Genomic DNA, 20,308 nt, shown 5'->3' on the forward strand with positions numbered 1-20,308 from the left:
ATGGACAAATTTCTAGAGTCATACAATTTGCCCAAATTGAATCAGGATGATATACACAAGTTAAATCAATTTCAAGTGACAAAATAGCAGACGCCATCAAAAGTTTACTAATCAAGAAAAGCCCAGGACCAGATGGATACACAGCCGAATTCTACAAGACCTTTAAAGAAGAACTAATACCAATATTCTCCAATTTATTTCAGGAAATAGAAAAAGAGGCAGCACTTCCAAACTCATTCTATGAGGTCAATATCACTCTGATTCCAAAACCAGGCAAAGATACATCAAAAAAATAAAACTTCAGACCAATATCTCTAATGAACATAGATGCGAAAATTCTCAATAAAATTCTGGCAAATCGAATACAAAAACATATCAAAAAGATCGTGCACCATGATCAAGTGGGATTCATCCCAGGGATGCAAGGTTGGTTCAACAAATTGCTTTACTTTTCAAGCAGGCTCATATCTTTGAAACACTGTGATTCTCAGATCTTTGAGGTGTTCCACTTGAGGATGTCTGGTGGGGTCATACATCTGCTGTCATTATTTTCCTTATGATCTCACCTGCTCCTCAAGGCAAAGGCTAGTCTTGTTTATCTTTGAACACCCTTTAGTGCCTAGAGTTGTGTCTTAACACATAATAAATGCTCTTAAAATATATTAAAGAGAACTGTAACAATTCCAGGGTTGCTAATTTCACAAATGTTCCTATTTGGACGTTTGCATGTTTTAGAGAAAAATGTGCTCCAAATGAATATCTTAGCAAGTGAGTCTACACTGAGTTTCTTTCTATGTGCAATCTTGAACTCTTCTTAAGCTATGCTGCTCATAAGTTCTCAGAGTCCAGAAATTAGCAGGAAAAATAGAGTACATAAGGAAAAGGATGTTAAATGGAAAAACAAGCCATAAAAAAACAGGCAAGGCTGTCACCCTTTTCCATTCCATTTCCCTGAGATGCACAAGAATCTCCACCTTGTATGAAGCCAAGGGAATAGAATCTTCCCAGAGCTGCTTTGTTTATTTCTAAGCAAGGATTTCATTATTGCAAAGCATATTATTCCCTGCACAGGTATACCACAAGTATGTCTTAAACTTCCCATATTCAAGAATAACCCTGGCAGGGTTCTCTTCCCAATGTAGCCCTTGACAATTTTCTCTTATTAACATGTATCATCATGAAGGAATTGTTTCACCTAATTCCTCTAAAGGAAACAATCACATTGCTTACAAGTGTGCACCCAAAAGTGAACAATTTCTGGACCTAAGACTCTTTTATAAGTATACATAAGTGTATACTTATAAAAATTAGCAATGTCTTCTACTTTCAGAAAAATAATGGTATAATACTCAATGGAAACAACAAATGGAAACATTTACAGCCTGGAAAATGCAGACTTCAACTGTATAAATCTAAGTTCAACAAGAGTCGGTCTTCAACTGACTGACCATTAGATTTACCTGTATAATAATATATGAGTGCACACATATTCATTCTTAGCTTGGCTCTTAGCTTGTCTTGAATACTTTACAAAGCTGTGTTTGGAGCCCTCTCTCCAATAGATTTGAGTGCTCTCAAAATACATTTTCCATATATTTCAAGAGATTTTTTAGAACATCTGAAGCTGTTCTTGTGTCCTCTGCTAAAACTCTCAATGGTAGAGCAAACTCTCTTTTGTAGCTAATAAACAAAATCAGTTATTTATAGACAGATTTCTAAACTACCAAGGTTCTAATTCTGTGTAGACTCCAGGCACTAAAAATTCTATTCTTCTAAGAAATTCAAAAAAGTATATTATAAAATGTTTCTTATATGAAAATAGCCTCTATGAAGCATGCAGAATTAAAATGATTTAAACTATTACAATGTCTTACTTAAATTATGTTAAAAGGAAATCCAGGAGCAGCATGGGAAAGTTTGGTGAGAAGAGAGCACTGCCTTTAAATCTCCACTTAGTGATATGCTAAGTGGAACGAAAAGCATTCGCTTTAACCTTAGTTAACCTTTTCTTCCTAAGCTCAATTTCCATACTCTTTAACTGTCTTAAAATTAGTGAAATGATTTCATTTATATTTTCTCCACCCCAAATTTATAAGGGAGGCAGAATCAAAAGTGTACCATCTCATCCCATTTGCCATTCCATGGAAATCAGCACCATAATTTTACATCAGAAGAGAACTGAAATGAAGGCAATATGTCTATCAAAGGGGCCTTATATTAAATGTAAATTTCTTTACTCTATCAAATAAAAGGGCAAATTATTTAATTCAATTCAACAAGCATTTCTAGAACATTGGAAGGCACTGGGATAGGAAATGGGGAAAAGAATGCAAAGATTTTAGAAGATGCTAGTCCTTCCCTGAGAGTCTACCATGTACTAAGGAAGACAGATGTGTACACAGCAAGTAAGTTCAAGCTGTAGCCAAGGTATACACAAAAGGGAGAGATGCTAATATCTATGGAGGCACTAGAAAGCTTCATGCTTCATGGCTGATGCAACATTTGAGCTGGTTGAAGGATGCAACCTGAAAATGGTGTTAGGGATGGAGGGTGGGGACCAGCTACATGAATTGTAAATGCCCCCTGATTAAGAATTCCAAGAGTATGACAGCAGAAAATTAAACTAAGTACTGGGCTTCGGGAGACTCACAGGTTACAGGCCACTGAAACCAACCTGGCAGATCATTATCACCTTAGCTCAGGCAGCAGTGGAAGGAGTACAGTGGAGCAGTGCTGGTTGGTTGACATCAAACATGTCAGTGCTACTAAGGAAGATAGGACAATTTTACTAACATAAGGAAAGTACTGCTAACCACTCTTTGGGGGATGAGAGACTCTAGGTATTTGCACCATGTAGACAGAAGTTAGAAATTAAACAAACACATCCCTGAATATGGATTCTTTTACCCTCTCTAAACCTAGGCTGAGTAAATTTGTAATGGAAAGTCACTCCACTTGCCAATTGTTTTGGTAAAGGGTACGGGTGGGCTTAATGAAGTACATTCTTTCCAATTTACCTCCAATAGAACTACAAAATAGACAGATAGATAGATAGATAGATAGAGGAACTTTTAAACCAAGCAAAAAAAGAGGTATTCACATTTTCAGTGTGTCATGATATTTCAAATTCCCTACCCCTTCATTCAACAAAACAAATTGTTAACCAATGCCCTGACAAGGCCTCCAGATTAGCAACAATTCCAGTGACATTGTTTTATTTACACTACACATGCTTTTAGTTTTACAGTTCAGTAGCAAGCAGAGCTGCACAGCTCCTCACATTAGCCCTGAAGCTACTTTAAGCTACAAGCCGCTGCTCTGTAAGCATTGGAATGAATTCTCTGCAGTCCCCATAGAAATCCCATGGAATGCAGTTTCCTGCTGGTTTGTTACACTGCATCAGAATAATGATAATACTTGGATAGCCTACTAGATTATGCAATGAAACAAAATTCGCACACCATAGTCCAACCAGAAAGACTTTAACCCTTCTCTTCTGCAATTAAAGTTTCCTATTTACATGGAAAGGTTGTTTGTGAATAATCCCACCAGGGAGTCAACCCAACAAAAATAAATCACCCAGGGCTTTCCGACAGACCAGGCCCAATGCTTGGCACCTAGTACAATAAGTATTTGTTGAACAAATGATGAATGCTGACCCATTAATCCTGATTGATTTTTTTTTCTTCCCCAAACCTAACTTCACTCTACTAGATTTGCTTTTCTTATACCTTTTATAATAAAATATTTCACTACATTTTTTTTTCCAAATTTGAAACCCTTCCTTTAAGAATTCCCCTGGCTCTATATGAAAATCCTGTTAAGTCCTTAAAGTGATAACCATTAAAAGGGAAATTATATTAATTCCCACTCACCAGGGCAGAAGGAAGTCAGAGATTGACAGGAAAATTTCTGTCCTCTGAGTTACTGCAGGACAAGTGCTAGGTTCTGAGTGAGGACCTCAGCTCTGCCTCTTACTAGCTCTGGGTGCCCAGTTAGGTTTCCAACTTCACTGTGCCTTGATTTCCTCATAGGTAAAATAAGGTTACAAAGAGAACTTTACTTATTATGAAGAGTACACGAAATGCTATGAAACACTTGGTATGGTTCCTGGTAAGTGGCAAGTACTCAATAAGTATTAGTTACTATTATCTTTCCATTAATAGCAATCAGGATGCTACATCACTGTAATTTTTAACATTATTCATTAAAGAATATTTTTAAATATTTATTAAAAGTAGAATCTTATAATGAATAATAATCAATTTAGAAGACAACAGAGAATAACATTTGTTACACCACTCTTAGCTCTGAAAATGGTATCAGTCCTCAATTAAATACCTGAGGCACATTTGGTATAGGACAGAGACTTAATGGCATGTAAGCCCATCAGTGGATTTGGTATATTACTTAAACTCCTCTTTTTGCAAGTTTTTCAAACTATTTCCTTATAAACAGATCAATTTTTAATTTTTCTAGTTGTATATGGACTCAATGCCTTTATTTGTTTTTATGTGGTACTAGGATCGATCCCAGTGCCTCACACTTGCAAGGCAAGTGCTCTACCACTGAGCTACAACTCCAGCCCTCTAACAGATCTATTTTTGAGCATGATAGTCCACTTTCCAATGAGTAAAGCTTCTAAGCAAAATTAAAATCTTTATAAAACTTTCTTGCAAACATAACGTGTAGTTTCACATTTATTGATGGAATTTGAATAGAGTGTTTCAGTACTTTATTGTAGAAAAGAAAATGTAATAAGAAAACCATTGGCTTTCCTTATACAATTGTCTACTTTAAAAGACAAATCAGAGAACACATAGATTTTCACAAGTACTGAATTAAAACTTCACATCAACCCTTATTATCATTTTGAAATATTTGGCTGTGCAAAAACCAACAGACAAGCTCTTTCTAAAAAGAATTCTGTCATTTCTTTACTGCCCATAACCCTGCCAGCTTCCCAATGCTCCTTTGACAGTATAATCAGTCAATTCAATCAGAGAAATTCTAAAGTACAATGGTAATTTTCTCTCACTTTTTTCTTTACACTGTCAGTTCAAGCCACCTGCTGAAAGCATTGATGTGGAACAGTTCAGTATTAGCTCTGAAATTAGTACCAGTCCCCAGTTAAATACCTGGCACATTCGGTGTAGGATAGAGACTCTTAATGGCGTGTAAGCCCATCAGTGGAATCAGCACATTACTTAAGCTTCTCTTTTTCCAAGTCATTCATAGTGACCCTAGGTATCACCACACAAGACTGAAGTAAGCCAGAAAAGAAAAAATGGGTTCAAGGACACTGATGCAAAATTGAAAGATGATTCTCCTATATCAGTATTCTTAAACACGATTACTATGGCCCACTCTAAAGAAACTTCTAAACTCAATACCCTGCCTGTGACAATAGCTAAAATGTCTACTGCCACAAAGTCTCTATAGAAATACTGCATTTATAATGAAAGATTATTTCCCTTTAAATTTAAGCTCAGAATTTGCTACTGTGTGCACATTCTTCACATGTACCCTTAAACAGAAAGTAAAGTGCAATTACCTCTGGTATCTTACATGCTCCGGCACCTCGCCTGGCCTGCCAAGCTCAGCAGGTAGGTCTGTGAGCACTGACTGAGGCGGCCGGGATGAAAGGCATTTACCACATCTACTCAGAGGGTCGTCAATGGACAACCTGTACAAGATTTATGCTTTCAATAATAAATGAACTAAACACCTTGAGGTAATTGGCTGTGTGAAGCTTCACAATAGGCCAGATAGCTTGTCTGAACAAAGTAAAATAAGACTAAATAATGAATGAGGAGTGCAGAGGATTTCAAGCCAAACTGATAACGGCATGGCTTTCTTTAAAACGTGAGGGTGGTTGGTAAGTCAGGTTTTCATGATTTTTAAGAGGTGTCACTGGGACTTCCTCTTCCCTTGTCCAAAGTAATGATTTCAAAGATCCATATTTTTCTAGAATTCCTACCTAGGGTGCCTAGGAGCCAGTCCTGCCAGCTCAAGAAACGTCCTGCTGAGTGATGGAAGTTTGTCCAAAGACTATGCCATGCTCCGATCTACCTGTAATTTATAAAGACAAAACCCACATCTGATGATGTCTGGGGGAAAACATCAGAGTAAACTTTTGAAAAATAATGTTTCTGACACATGTACAGATTTAATACCATCTGCCACCACAGGGACCAATAAAGAGCAGTTCTGTCAAGCAGCCTTCCAAGTCAGTTGCCGCGTAGACACTTCTCCTGGGTCCTGGGTCTGGGTTTTTTTAGTTTTTTTGTTTGTTTGTTTGTTTGTTTGTTTTTCCGTTAAGCAAGTAGTTGATGATGTTGAGTTGTTACTTTTGGACAGAGGAGGAAATGGTAGCCATTGGATAATAAAGTCAAACTGACCAATCTAAAAGGAAATAGAAACCAGATCCAGGCATATTTTATTTATTTGTTTTTTTAGTTATTATTTTATTTTTTTTAGTTGTCAATGGACCTTTGTTTTATTCATTTATATGTGGTGCTCAGAATCGAACCCAGTATCTTGCACATGGTAGGCAAGCACTCTGCCACTGAGCCACAACCCCAGCCCCCAGGCACACTGTATTTATAGAGGCCAATTTCATCATTGTTTTTGAAAGAGTTGTGCTTAGCTTTCTTATTTTTTAAAGATCTGATTAAATAGTCAGTGCTAATTCTAAAAGTGATAATGGCCTTGGGGTATGTAAACAAAAATGTCCCTGTGAGTGAGAAAGTACATTAAAATATTGACAATGTAAAGAAATGGTGTCTGGAATTGCTGGAAAATACCACAGGGGGAGAAAAAATGAAATAGAGGTTAGATAAGATTAGAAGAATATTAATCGTTGAATCCAGATGTGAGTACCCGGGGATTTATGATTCTAGACTCTTGGAACATTTCTCTAATGAAAACTTTACTTTTCAAAGATTGTAAGTGAACAAGTATCTAACAGCACCAGAACACCACAAATGATCTCAGATCAAAGGCTGTTTTCAAAGATTTACAAAATTAATTCAGCAAACAGAGGGTCCACTGTGAGCCAAGCATGGTGCCCACCCTCCAGCAACAAAGAAGAAGCAGAGGACTCTGTGCCCATCTTGGCAGGAGCGTGGCCTGTCGTGGGTCCCCTGATGACTGTGAATAGCAATCAGCTCCAAGACCTAGTTGGTGGGTCTCTGAGGCTAGGGTATTATGTCACTTCCTCAGAACAGCCACTCCTATTCCTTCTCCCTTTTGTGTGCAATAGCCCTCCCCTGTAGGTCTCCACCTCAACCCCAGCTTGTTTCCTTCACAATATTTATGACAAGTTGTAATTATTTTACTTGTATGTTCACTCACTGACTGCTTCCTCTACTACAGAGTAAATAGGAACTCTGCCTTTCTGGTTCTCACTCATGTTCCTTGCCTACAAGGTTAGAATAGTGGATGCCTCTCCAATACTTCACACTACACTCTTAAATTTTGGAAGAGTCCCTCATGAACTCGCTGCTTCCATTCACAAGCAGATGTACTATTTTAAGACTGTAGGACCAGTACTTAAAGACAAATCATCAGACCAAGGGCAGTAACACATCACTACATTAGTATTTTCATTCTTGATCCTTATTTTCTGAGGTACATAGTATTTTTTGATTAGAATACAGTAATAGAGAACTTGAGCTTTGGGATCACACATACCTGAGTTTTGAATTCTTTTAATAGCTATGTAAACCTGGACAGGTTACTGATATCTCTGATCCTTACTATCAACATCTAGGACATGGGCAGACTGTTAGAAAGCTTTAAAAGTTTGAAAAGTCAAAAATCAACAATATTACACCTTGGAAAGTGCTTGGCACATGGTAAGCATTTAGTAAACGTGCTCATCTTCATGATACTCCCCCTTCTAATTCTTCTAATTTGTATAGGGAATATTAAAAGTTTAACCTAGGGAGATGAGTTCGGCCTTTAGATATAGAGTACATTTAAATGAGTTTAAGATTCTCACACTTGATTGGGACAAACTAAAGTGCCAGAGTTGTATGACCATGAACTAGCCAGAGCATGAACACAATGAATTGCTTGTCATTTTCCATTGCTTGCCAAATAGAATTTGGGAATTCTATTTAATTCAACTTTGAGTTTGTCCAAAGTATACTCAAAAACATATTCCTTCAATATGCATTACTATAAAAGCTATTCAGGTGGGCGAGGGAACAAAACACAACAGTTGCAGAAACACGGATTGTTTACCTAGAAAAGAAATGTCCCAAAGGGCACATGCTGGCCAGCCAGTGGCCACAGGATGGAATCTCAAAGGTGAAACTGAAAACAGAGGGAGGAAGTTACCATTGTGGGAGGTTGACTTGGCCACAGAGAAGTTTCTAAGGATTGATGACCTTTCAGAAAATAAAAAAGGAAAATAGATTCATAACCCCTAGAATAAACAAGAGTCTGCACTTGAAGGATAGACAGAACCACAGACTTTTCTTTGACTTGCAGTTAATCAAACTATTAATTCAGAGTTTTCACTAAATTTGAAATAATAAAATAATTACCACTTTTGACCACCTATTTGCTATACACTTGGTTAAATGGTCTTAATAATCTCTAAGTTAATAAACCCAGAGAGACAGATTTTATGATCCCATTTTATAGGCAATGAAGTGGAGGCACATTGAAATGGAGGCTTGATCATGGTATCACTTATTAACAGCGGAGAGGTCTAGACTGGAATCCAGGTATTCTTAGCTTTAAAAATATGTTTTCTTTTTCATGTTGTATACTTGATTTATCATGTAAATATTGAAAAAAAAAGAAAGTTTTATCTTGGGCATATTTTCTCAGTCTTGTCATAGTGTTGAATTGAACTACAATTCTTTTATACTATTTATAATACTCAAATAACAATTTCATTTTTAAAAGTCTAAGATTGTTGAATTTGTTTTTTATTTTCAAAATTTGTCTTGTGCACTTAAAATTGTATTGTCTTTATCTGATGTGTGAGATGACTTCTCTAACCAGAATTAATAGTCAAGAAAGAGATGTTGGGGGGCTGGGGTTGCTGCTCAGTGGTAGAGTGCTTGCCTAGCATGTGTGAGGCACTGGGCTTGCTTCTCAACACCACATATAAATAAATAAATAAAATGAAGGTCAGCAACATCTAAAAAAAATTTTTTTTAAAGAAAGAGATGCTAGCCATTTGTTATTATTATTAGACATTCTGCACGCATTAACACAAGTAGCAGGCAATAAAATAGAGACTAACGATACTGATTTATGTTCTGAATGAGAGAAATCTGAAGCTGACAAGATTTCCTTAATTCCACAGGAAAATGTTTTACTTGGTCCATCAGTAACCACAGCCTCCAAACTGCACAACTTACTATCAACGCAACACAACCTTAAGAGTTAACAGTGACTTTGGTGACTCAGCTGATAAATAGATCGAGAATATATGACTCTTGGATTTAGGTATTGGGCTATTATGCAAAACAAAATAGGAAATTACAGAAATTTTTTAATCGAAAACTTAGCCAAGAGCCCCTTTCCTTGTCTATAATACAGGTTGAGTATTCCTTATCTGAAGTGCTTAGGACCAGAAGTGACTCTTTCATTTGTTGTTCTTATAAAATCAGTTTGAACCTCAGCAGTCCATCTTCAGTCCTTCCATGAACACCCTGTCTCTGGAAGACCTCAATACTCCCAATCAATATTTTGAAATATTTGCATATACATAAGAGATATCTTGGCGATTGGGTCCCAAATCTAAACATAAAAATTCATTTATTTTTAATATACACTTTAAACGCATAACCTGAAGGTAATTTTATGCAGTATTTTCAGTGAGCCTGCATCTGGACTGTGTTCAGTCACATCAGTCACGTAAGGCCCACATGGGGGATTTTTCACCACTGGCTCCATGTTAGCCTTCAAAAAATCCCAAATTTGGGAGCCGTTCAGATTTTGGATTTTCAGATAGGATGTTTGAGCTGTAGCAGACTAGCTATAGAGCGCTTTCTAAAGGCATCCCCGCCTTATGGCATTTGTACTAGCGGCTTCCTCTTTCAAGATTCCTCCCTCCTTGACTTTTTCATTTATTGTTCTCGTAAAATCAGTTTGAACCTCAGCTGTCACATCTTCAGTCCTTCCGTGAACATCCTGTCTCTGGAAGACCTTAACATTCCCGATCATCTGCTTATACCATTTCCCTGCTCAATTGTTTTTTCACACTTCTATCACCTGAAATTCTTACATTTTTATGATTATTTACACATTTCTTGAGTGCCCCTCTTCCACTGGAATGTCCCTCCCAGCGGGGTGCTCTACTTTGTACCCAGGACAAATACAGTGGTTCTCCCAACAACTTTACATGTAAGCCAGTGATCCTAAAGCTTCACATGCATCAAAATCACCTGGAAGGCTTATTAAAACACAGATTCTTATTCTACCCGAAGTTTCGATGGAGTAGTTCTTGGGTTGACACTGAGAATTCAACTTTCTAACCTGTTTCTAAGTAATACCCACTTAAGGAAGTAGTGGAGATCAACCACAGTTCACAGCACCATTCACCAAAGCTTCCTAAAAGGCTTCCAGGATTTGATAATGTTTGAACACATGTGAAAAACAAATTCTTCCCCAAGAAATAAATGTGACTGTGACATCTTTTAAAGAACGTTTTTCTAAAAAATTCAAAAAAAAATTACAAGTATAAGTTTAAGTCCCTCTTTCATATTTTAAATATAAATTTGTATATAATATAGTCTTGATTTTGAATGTCCCACAGAGGCCATATGTTGAAGGTTTGAGTCCCAACCTGTGGCATTATTGGGAGGCAACAGAACCTTTAGGAGGTAGGGTCCCCTTTGAAGTGGATATTAGGACCTCAGCCCCTTTCTCTTACTCTCTTTGATTCCCAGTTACCATAAGGGACCAGCTTTACTCCACCAGAAGCTTCTACAGTAAATTTCTGTCTTGTGCAGGCCCAAAAGCAACAGAGCCAACCAACTATGGGCTGAACTTCTACAAGTATGAGCCAAAATAAATATTTTTCCTTATAAGCTGACTATTTCAAGCACTTTTGTCAGAGTGACAGAAAGTTGACTGACACAGTATATTTTTAATAGCAAACATTTAATTAGCTTGAACTCTCAGTTCCAGATGCTATTCCAGGCACTTTGTACATATCATCTTCATGCACTCTTCATATACTATAAAGAATTATTAAAATCCCCATCTCATGTATGAATATGCCACCAGTGAAACTCTGCATCACATACAACCACAATAATGGGATCCTAATTAGATTGTTATACCCCATGTATATTTAATATGTCAAAATACACTCTACTGTCATGTATATCCAAAAAGAACAAATTTTTAAACTCCCATCTCACAGATAAAACAAGTACGACACAGGGATATTAACTAATTAACTTGTCAAGGTAACCAAACCTAGACAACCTGTTTTCAGACCTTGTTTCTTAAACTCAAAGGTGTACAGTATTACAAGGTGCACATTCCACAAAGAGGAGATTTGGGAAAGTTAATATAAAATGTAGCTCTATTTCCTGATTCCTGGATCACCTGAACAACAGGTTTTTTTAAATATGACAATTTTTGCATGGAAATGGAAGGAGACCCTCAGGGTTATACAAAAGAACATACAAGAGGAAATGAGGGGAAAGGGAAAAATAATACAAGGGGGAGAAATGAAGGTCAGTAGAGGGGGTAGAGAGAGAAGAGGGATGGGGAGGGGAGGGGAGGGGGGATAGTAGAGGATAGGAAAGGTAGCAGAATACAACAGACACTAGTATGGCAAAATGTAAATCAGTGGATGTGTAATTGATGTGATTCTGCAATCTGTATATGGGCTAAAAATGGGAGTTCATAACCCACTTGAAGCAAAGTGTGAAAGATGATATATCAAGAACTATGTAATGTTTTGAACAACCAACAATAAAATAAATAAATAAATAAATATGACAATTTTTTTTCTCTCTTGACCACAAAAGAATAGCACATGAATGATGAATTTTGTATTTATACTACTAAAGGGAAATGTGCCATTATGATGTCTGAATGCTAGAGAAATGCAGGGTTATGTGTGTGTGATATACTGGCTAGCCCTTCCTGTGAACGTTCCTGTAATATAAGAATTTCTTTATCCAAGGACAAGTTCGTTCACCTTCCCATCTGTCCTGTGAATTTTTAAATGTCTGAGACAGGTGGCCTGTTGGAAACCTAAAACCCTGGGGGTACAAATTATGATTAAAATCTGATGTTAGGCTCTCTGATAAAGAAGAGTCCTATGTTTAGGTAAGATTTTCTAAGTAACCTGCAAAATGTGTCAAAGATAATTTGAACCTTACATAACTAAAATCTCCTTAATTCTATATCAGCATATGCTATAACAAACTTTGCTTGCTCAATATCCCCATAGAAAACTGTACTAATGACTACACGCCAATCCCATGAAGCAATAAAATGCGGTCAAATAATCATTTTTTGAAGCCTTGAGGATTAGTTTTTCGTTGTTGGTTTTGTTTTTCTCCTTTCTGAATTTACTAGTGGTTTTGTACGCAATGTAGTCTGCTTTTCTTTAAAAAAAAAATTCTAGAGAACTAGTTTATCAGTTTTCGTCTTGATTCTCTTTGGTAAATGTAACCACAGTTCTCCAAGCAATATTTATAAATACTGCATTAATGATAGCTAATAAAATCAGTTAATAATGCAAGCTGAGTTCCAGAATTGCATACTTCAGAGCTCATTGAAAAATATGTTACTCAAAAAATCTCAACAATGATTTTATTTCATGTAAATGCCAAATGCACCACAGCCTCTCTGGAAATCTAAAATGCACAAGGAAATAACTGAAAGGCTACTTGTCAGGAACCACTCCCCACCTTATATTTGTAATGGAAGCATAATATGATTTTTTAAACATAATCCATTTCTCTCTAAGAAAAGATAGAAGTTTAATTGAAATCTATTCAGTGAGAACTGAAATCTATGCTAAGTTTCAAGTTTGACACAGAATACTAAGTAATGATTGTGCAGATAATTAAAATTTTAAATGTTAAATGATTTATATTCTTGTAAATAATTAAGGGAATTTAAAAATCCAAGTAAGGAAATGGTCAAAGAGAATATATGTTATTTATATTTTCTAGAACAATAATATATGAGAGTATGTTACTTACATTTTGTTACTGGTAATGTCAGCAGTGCCTTTAATTTAAAAAGCTTTAGCAAACTTAATGAAATTAACCTAAATTGATTGGCATTCTGATCCAGCAGGTATTAAACACATCAAGGTAAAAACAAGGCCACTGTGACAAATTCAATAGATCAATATGCAGTGATGCAAAAATCCAATAAATTGAAATTTAACTAAAGAATATTGCACAAATGCCAATCCCGTCTATGAAATAAAGGAGTATTCATTTGAGACTATATTACTTACTATTACTACCATGAAATCTATAATTGTGTTGTTCTTTGATTCTACAGCCTTAGACTATTTTTTTTCTTTTTAATGTTCCTATTTGTATTATATTCACTGCACAGACTCCGTCACCTAAACCTCCCCCTGTTCTTTGTTCATTCAATCATAAATCTTTACGAAGTAGTGATCTATCTTTGCCAAAGAAATACAGCTTTCAAAGGAAGTTTCTTTAAAGAAGTTTAAATTAATGAATAAATTGCCAGAGTATCTGAAGAGAAGTCTCTAGTATAGTGAAAATATGGCAATATTAAAAAAAATTTGAAGTAGCACACTATTATTCACTCTTTTGATTTTGATGGCATCCTCCAAATGGGAATAAATGCACATATAAAATATGTCTCACTTACAACATGAAATAAGGGGGAAATACCTACACAATTTCTGCAGCATACCCACCCCATACATAGGATTCACCTGGTGAACTTTGTCAAAAAGAAGAAATTTCTTTTAGCTGTGTTTTATTTGCCAGGAAATCGTGGCTCTGGTTTATATTTATATTCACATCTCTTAAGCAACTAGCATAGTGCATAGTATATAATCATTACTCTAAAGTTGAAATTATTTTAAAGTGCCTAGGAGAAAAATCAAACAATGTCTAGCAGAATGGGGATGGCGCGCAGGGAGGTGGGGGCGGGGGGGCTGGGGTTGTGGCTCAGTGGTAGCGCTTGCCTAGCACGCGTGAGGCATGGGGTTCGATCCCCAGCACCACATGTAAAAAAAAAAAAAAACCTAAATAAACAAAATAAAGGTATTGTGTCCATTAAAAAAAAAAGAAAGAATGGGAATGGTGGAAAAGGAGAGAAGTATATCAAATGGGGAACCCTGGAGTGCTTCAATCTGTTTGAAATGACTCTCTTAAGAAGGCAAAAACTGGAGCATGGTTACCCCCAAACAATGCTTTCACACCAACAGACATCCAACTTATCATGTCATGGCTAAAACTCAACACAAGAGGAATAGTTCTCATTTTAAGGCAAAGGCTTTAAACCAGGGTTAGAAAAACCATGTCTCATGGGCCAAATCTGGTCTACCACCAGCTTTTGTATAGAATCAAGTTAAAAATTGTTTTGCATATTTAAATGGTTGAAAGAAAATGAAAAACAATACTTTGTGACATGCAGAAATTATATTTAATTACAGTGTCCATAAAAATCTTATTGGCATATAACAATTATGGCTAGGAACACAAATCAACTGTATATATCGAGCCTGACAGTGCAATCCTAACAGGCAAAATTCTAGGGAGAAAACCTGAGAAGAGGCCTTGAATGGCCATTTTAGAACATTCTAGAACAGTTTTCCTTAAAATGTTATCAAAGTCAACTCAAACGAACAACTATTTTGTCAACATCTTGCCTATAACTAATCGTCATAAGTCTGTGAGGAAGCAGAATAAGAACCAAGAGGCCTGTAATACTTTTCTGAGAAAGCAAAGGAATGACATCATTGCATATTTGGGTTTTATTCCGCAGCATTTATTATCTCTATATGAGACCAACTTGCTTAGCATCTTGAACTTATGAATGGTTTTGCAATTGCAAAGGGCTTCAAGATAAGCCAATGCTAGTGGCTTTACAAATACAGTGTCCCCTTAGCCATAAAAAGGAGTCAGAAAGCACTTGTCCCTGAACAAAGGTGACCTATAAGCCACAAAGCAGGAGACACCTGGTGGATGGGCCTCAACGCATAGCTTCTGAACATTAAACGCTCTCAGACATTAATCTAGAATATTGGCATAGCAAACATTTTCAAAAAGATTATGCACACATTCCTTAGGATCAAAGGTGAGTTAAGGGAAAGTGTATTCAGGAGCATAAAGCAAAAGCAAACCCATGACGGGCCAACTAATCTCATACCAGCAGTAGTGCCACATCCATCAGCACAGCTGTCAACGCAGTGAATTGGGAGCCTGGTTTGGCTTTTGAAATAGCTCCAGTAGCTTACTGCTAAGGCTCCAGGGTCCAAAATGGGAATCTAAATTAGGATATAGTAGCAGCAAAAAGGGACGAGAGAAGGCCAACTCTACACACACTCTTCCATAATGAAACCTCTAAATAATATTTGCACAGCAAAGAGTTCTGAATTAAGATGGCAGCTTGGAGCCACACTGAATGCTCCTTTCAGATACCACTAAAACTGCAGTAGGGATTATATTTTAAAGACATAAACCCATAAGAACTGGAAAAGCAGAAGTATCCGCCATAATTTTTTTCAAGGTAAGCAGATGGACTAATAGCAACTCATTTAACAGCAATGAGGTAAGAGACTGAAACTTACACTATGGAATGCTAAGACAGAATAACCCAATATACAGCAAAAGCCACAGGTGGTTTCGGATCTAAAGCACAGGTTTCCTATGACTGAGAGAGAGGATGGTTTTGTAGGAAAGTGTGTAGCTAAAACAAGAAGAATGGTATGAAACTGCTTGAGAAGCAATTAGAGGCCTGATCCAGCAGCTGAGACCACCTCTGCAGAAGTGAGGATGGGAGGTCCAGAGGGTTATTTCTTGATGATGGTTACAAAGGAATTTTCTGGACTAGAGGAATACCTGAGCTGAGGACTCAGAACAGGTAGACTGAGCAATCATATGCAAACAACAAAACCCTACAAATGAGAGGTAGAAAGCTCCTTTTGGGGGGAAACTGAACAGTCCAAAATTGAAGAGAACAGACACTGGAGTTCCATATTAGGTTCCACAAAACCACTCAATAGTGAAATTCAAAAAGCCCAATTCATGCACTCAGAATTTCCAAACCAGATAACCACAAATGGACAACTAAAGAGCACAAAGCAGCAGAAGAAATCTCTAACATGTAAGACAGAGCCCAGATGAAACAAAAAGAAAATGGTTACTTGGAAGAAACAAAATAAGAAGTTAAAAATCAAACCCAACAAAAAACAAGCATACCCCTATTCATCATCTAGAAAGAGAAAGAATACAGCTAGAGACAGGAATGGGATAGAATTTTCAAAAATTCAGAAAAACAGTCTTAAATTAAAAATAAAATAGTGCCAGGCGTGGTGGTACATGCCTGTAATCCCAGCGGCTCAGGAGCCTGAGACAGGAAGATCACAAGTTCAAAGCCAGCCTCAGCAATGCAGAGAGGTCCTAAGCAACTCTGTAAGACCTTGTCTCAAAATAAAAAATAAAAAAGGGCTGAGGATGTATCAGCTCAGTGGTTCAGCAGCTCTGCATTCAATCCCTGGTACAAAAAAAAAAGGAAATAGTGAAGAGAAAATCAACAGAAGAATTAGAGAAAAAAAAATTGAAGTGATCTCTAACATATGGTTTGGATATAAGGTATCCTTTGGATCTGGGGGCATGCCATGGAAAGGTTCATCTTCCCTGTGGTCTGTGTGTGTATGTGTGTATGTGTGTGTGTATGGGTATGTCTGTCTGTCTGTGTGTCTCTGCTTCCTGGCCACCATGTGGTAAGCAGTACTCCTGCACCATCCCCTTCCTCCATGATATACTAACTCCCAGAGCAATGGACTCAACCTATCAGAGACTAAACCTCTGAAACCATGAGCCAAAATAAATATTCCCTCCTTGAATATTTTGGTCACAGTGACACAAAGCTAACACACAACATATTCCAATATCTAAATAGGAATACCAGAATAGGGACAAAGAAAATAAGAAAAAAAGTCAATGAAGTTATTAAAGAACATTCTCTAATGAATAAATGCCCAGATTAAAAGAGACTACTGAGAACCCAATGCATTGAATGAAAGTAAGTTCACATTACATCACACATATCAATGGGAAATTTCAGACCATCCAGGGAGAAGGTTACATATAAATAATCACCAAAATGTCACAGATATCTCTCAGAACCAAAGTCAGAAGCTCTATGACAATGAAGACATGGCTACAAATTTTGAGATAAAGTGATTTCCTCTTTCAACCTCCAGCATTACAAAAATGTGTGAGTGTATAAAATTTACACTATGTATTTAAATATATAAATTTTTCCTCTCTAGACTTTTATATAAAACACCAATCAAATAAAAGGATGGAAAAAAGACATTTTTAGAAATTAAAATTTCCTCCAAATTTATTTTCCATGTACCCTTTCTCAGCAAACCACCACCAGAGGATGTGAGGGAATAAGAAAAGTAAGCACAGACACAATATTTGTAGTCATCCTGGAAGCCATTTAAGAATAATACATGCCACTGAAATAATCGATCTTGCTAGTAAGATATATAACAATGATGGTTCCTGATGAAGGTAGATAAAAGAAGAGGCAGAGAAGAATTATCCTAACATCAGTGGTTTTGTGAAGTCTTGTATCTATTGAAATCAACATCTTGGAAAAGTCTTCTTGTCCTTAAGAAACAGATTTTCCTCCAAATTGACAGTACTAACCAGATAAAGCTTTGTTGCAAGGAAATGTCTTATTTACTATGAATGCTGAGCAGCATTTCTAGCTTCTACCCATGAGATGACAATAGCATTAACTGCCCTCCACCCTTGCAATATCACAAAAGTCTAGACATTGCCAACTGTGTTCTAGACAGGCAAATCACTCCTGTTGAGATTCAGCACTACTGACCAATTGAAGAAGAAAACAGAAAATTTCCTGGTGAAAGATATATATGTAATATATCTATCCTAACACAATACACTACTCAAGCTGTCAATCTCTGGAATGGTACAAAGTTCTGACATAGCTATACTCACAAAGGGGGTACTAGCAGTAGTTGCTTACCTTGAAGGTAGAAAGGGAGAGAAGGAAATAACATTATTTTTTGTTCTTGATTCCTTCTAAAATAATTATATTATAAACATTCTCTTTTCAAAATACGCATAAAATTAAAACAGTCTTCAAATTTCAAAGGAAATATATTTGCTCAAGTACAACTGTACTTCTAGGAATGTGACCTCCTAAATACATGTCTATGTACATAAAATCACATATTCAAAGTTATTATTTGTGAGATTGTAACAGTAAAAAAAAAAACCTTTGTAGATAGAATACGATGAAATAAAGTAGGTAATCTCATAAAATGGACTAGTATGCCGCCATAAAAAATGAATTTATCATATATTAACACAGAGCCATTTCCAAAATACATCATGAGGTTGAAAAGACAAGCGGTAAGACAGTGTGCATATTTTATGTAAACATAAGCAAATGTACATTCTTACCTTCTTTTCTTCTTTATACAAACTAATAGAACTAGTTTGATTCAAACATAGGCAACCAAGTGGCAGGAGGCCAGGGTGGGAGGGACGTTATCAGTTCTTTTGTACCTTTTGAATTTTAACCATGTGAATATCTTAGTCATTCATATTAAAATAAAATGAGATTTCTACCATGCGAATTTTTGTGCTCTAGTAGTTCTCCTGAGTTACTTGCTCAACCAGCCACTGAGGCCTCCTTGGGGGAGCAGTCCCAGCCCCGCCACCATCATGTAAAAACTGTTGTCTCTACAAGGATATGCTCCAAGGGAACTTGACAAAGAGGCCTGCTATGCCTCTGAATGGCATTTCTCATTGAATAGAATGAAACAGTTATCATTCTTTTTTCTGTCCCCAAGAGAGATTCGGGGTGGTGAACATTAAAGGTTGAAAAAAAGGGAGGGGACACAATTAGTACAAAATGATCATCCATTCCTATCAAGGACTATCATATTGGGGCCACATTGAAAGCAAGAAGTCGCTTTACGCAATTGTAGGATATTAAGGTTATTTATTAAAAAAAAAAAAAAACAGTAGAATCATTATCTGGTTCCCAGTAGAAAGCCTGCAATGAAGTTGGCTCCGGAAAAGAAAGAGCCAGCAGGGAGGTCGCAAAGTGACTCCACAGTCCAAACTTCAACCCCTCCTGAAACTGCTCCTAGGTTAAACTGGAAAAAAGAGGGTGAGATCAAAGACAAAGGGAAGAAGTTCCGACATGGCTGTACTCACAGTGAAATCACTCAGGCTATTGTCAAGTGGAGATTATTCCTGAACCCAGAGATACAGGAGGATTAATGAGCTATAGGAGAACGACAAAGAGCATGGAAGGACTGGAGCAGAGAAAATGTTTCACAACTTTTCTTGATGAATTTTCTTATAGACCATCAAGAAATCCTGAAATACACAGGAGGCTATTTGGGCCATGTTTATTATAGAAACATTAAAGAGATGACTAATATTTGATCCATTTTATAATTTTTAAAGCTTTGTTTTTGAAAGCTAGAAATCAAAACAAATGATAATAATAATAATAATAATGATTTTTTTAAAAACCCACAGCAGAATCCACACATTTTTTTGCTGCTGCATGCTCCAAGAATGGTTAGCTTAAGTGTCCAGTTTAATTCTGACATGTGACACCATAGTGCCAAAATACCTTTGACCAGGGTTGAAGAGGACAGTTAATCTCTTAAACCTTAGCAGGTGTTCCTTTAATTCAGTAAGTATTTTTTGGAATTCCCACTATGTGTTAGACACTACTAGACTAACTAGACATAATAACTAAATAAATAAATTGCAAGCTGGGTGTATAATTTTAAGGGAAAGTTAGACCAAAGAAAAAGTGAAAAGGCAAATTATGATCTAAAGTACAGTGCCAAAGAAGCCTTGTGTATCAGAAGCATTCTTGAAATATTCTTCATTGGCATCTGAGAAGATAGTCAAGAGAAAATGTGATTGTAGTTGTAGATGGACAGAATGCCTTTATTTTATTTATTCTTATGTGGTGCTGAGGATGGAACCCAGTGCCTCGCGCATGCTAGGCAAGTGCTCTGCCACTGAGTTTCAGCCCCAACCCTGATACATCTGTTTTTAAATATCATTAAAACACAAGTTTG

General features: G+C 36.6%; 1 protein-coding gene across 12 annotated transcripts in view; it reads right to left on the reverse strand.

The window, feature by feature from the left end:
• Npas3 (neuronal PAS domain protein 3) overlaps positions 1–20,308 on the reverse strand; it is an 851,762-nt gene that overhangs the window by 635,499 nt on the left and 195,955 nt on the right. The window contains exon 1 of one of the 12 annotated variants that reach the window (XM_058573658.1): positions 13,200–14,010. The exons of the other annotated variants lie outside the window; for them this stretch is intronic. The gene's annotated coding sequence lies outside the window, so the exon portion shown is untranslated. Of the gene's footprint in view, positions 1–13,199; positions 14,011–20,308 lie in introns of those variants that run through there. 12 annotated transcript variants of the gene reach the window in all.

Source organism: Marmota monax, unplaced genomic scaffold, assembly GCF_021218885.2.
Source record: "Marmota monax isolate L192 unplaced genomic scaffold, Marmota_monax_Labrador192_F-V1.1 WCK01_AAM20220418_F8-fsc00222, whole genome shotgun sequence".
In the NCBI taxonomy this organism is placed as follows: Eukaryota; Metazoa; Chordata; class Mammalia; order Rodentia; family Sciuridae; genus Marmota; species Marmota monax.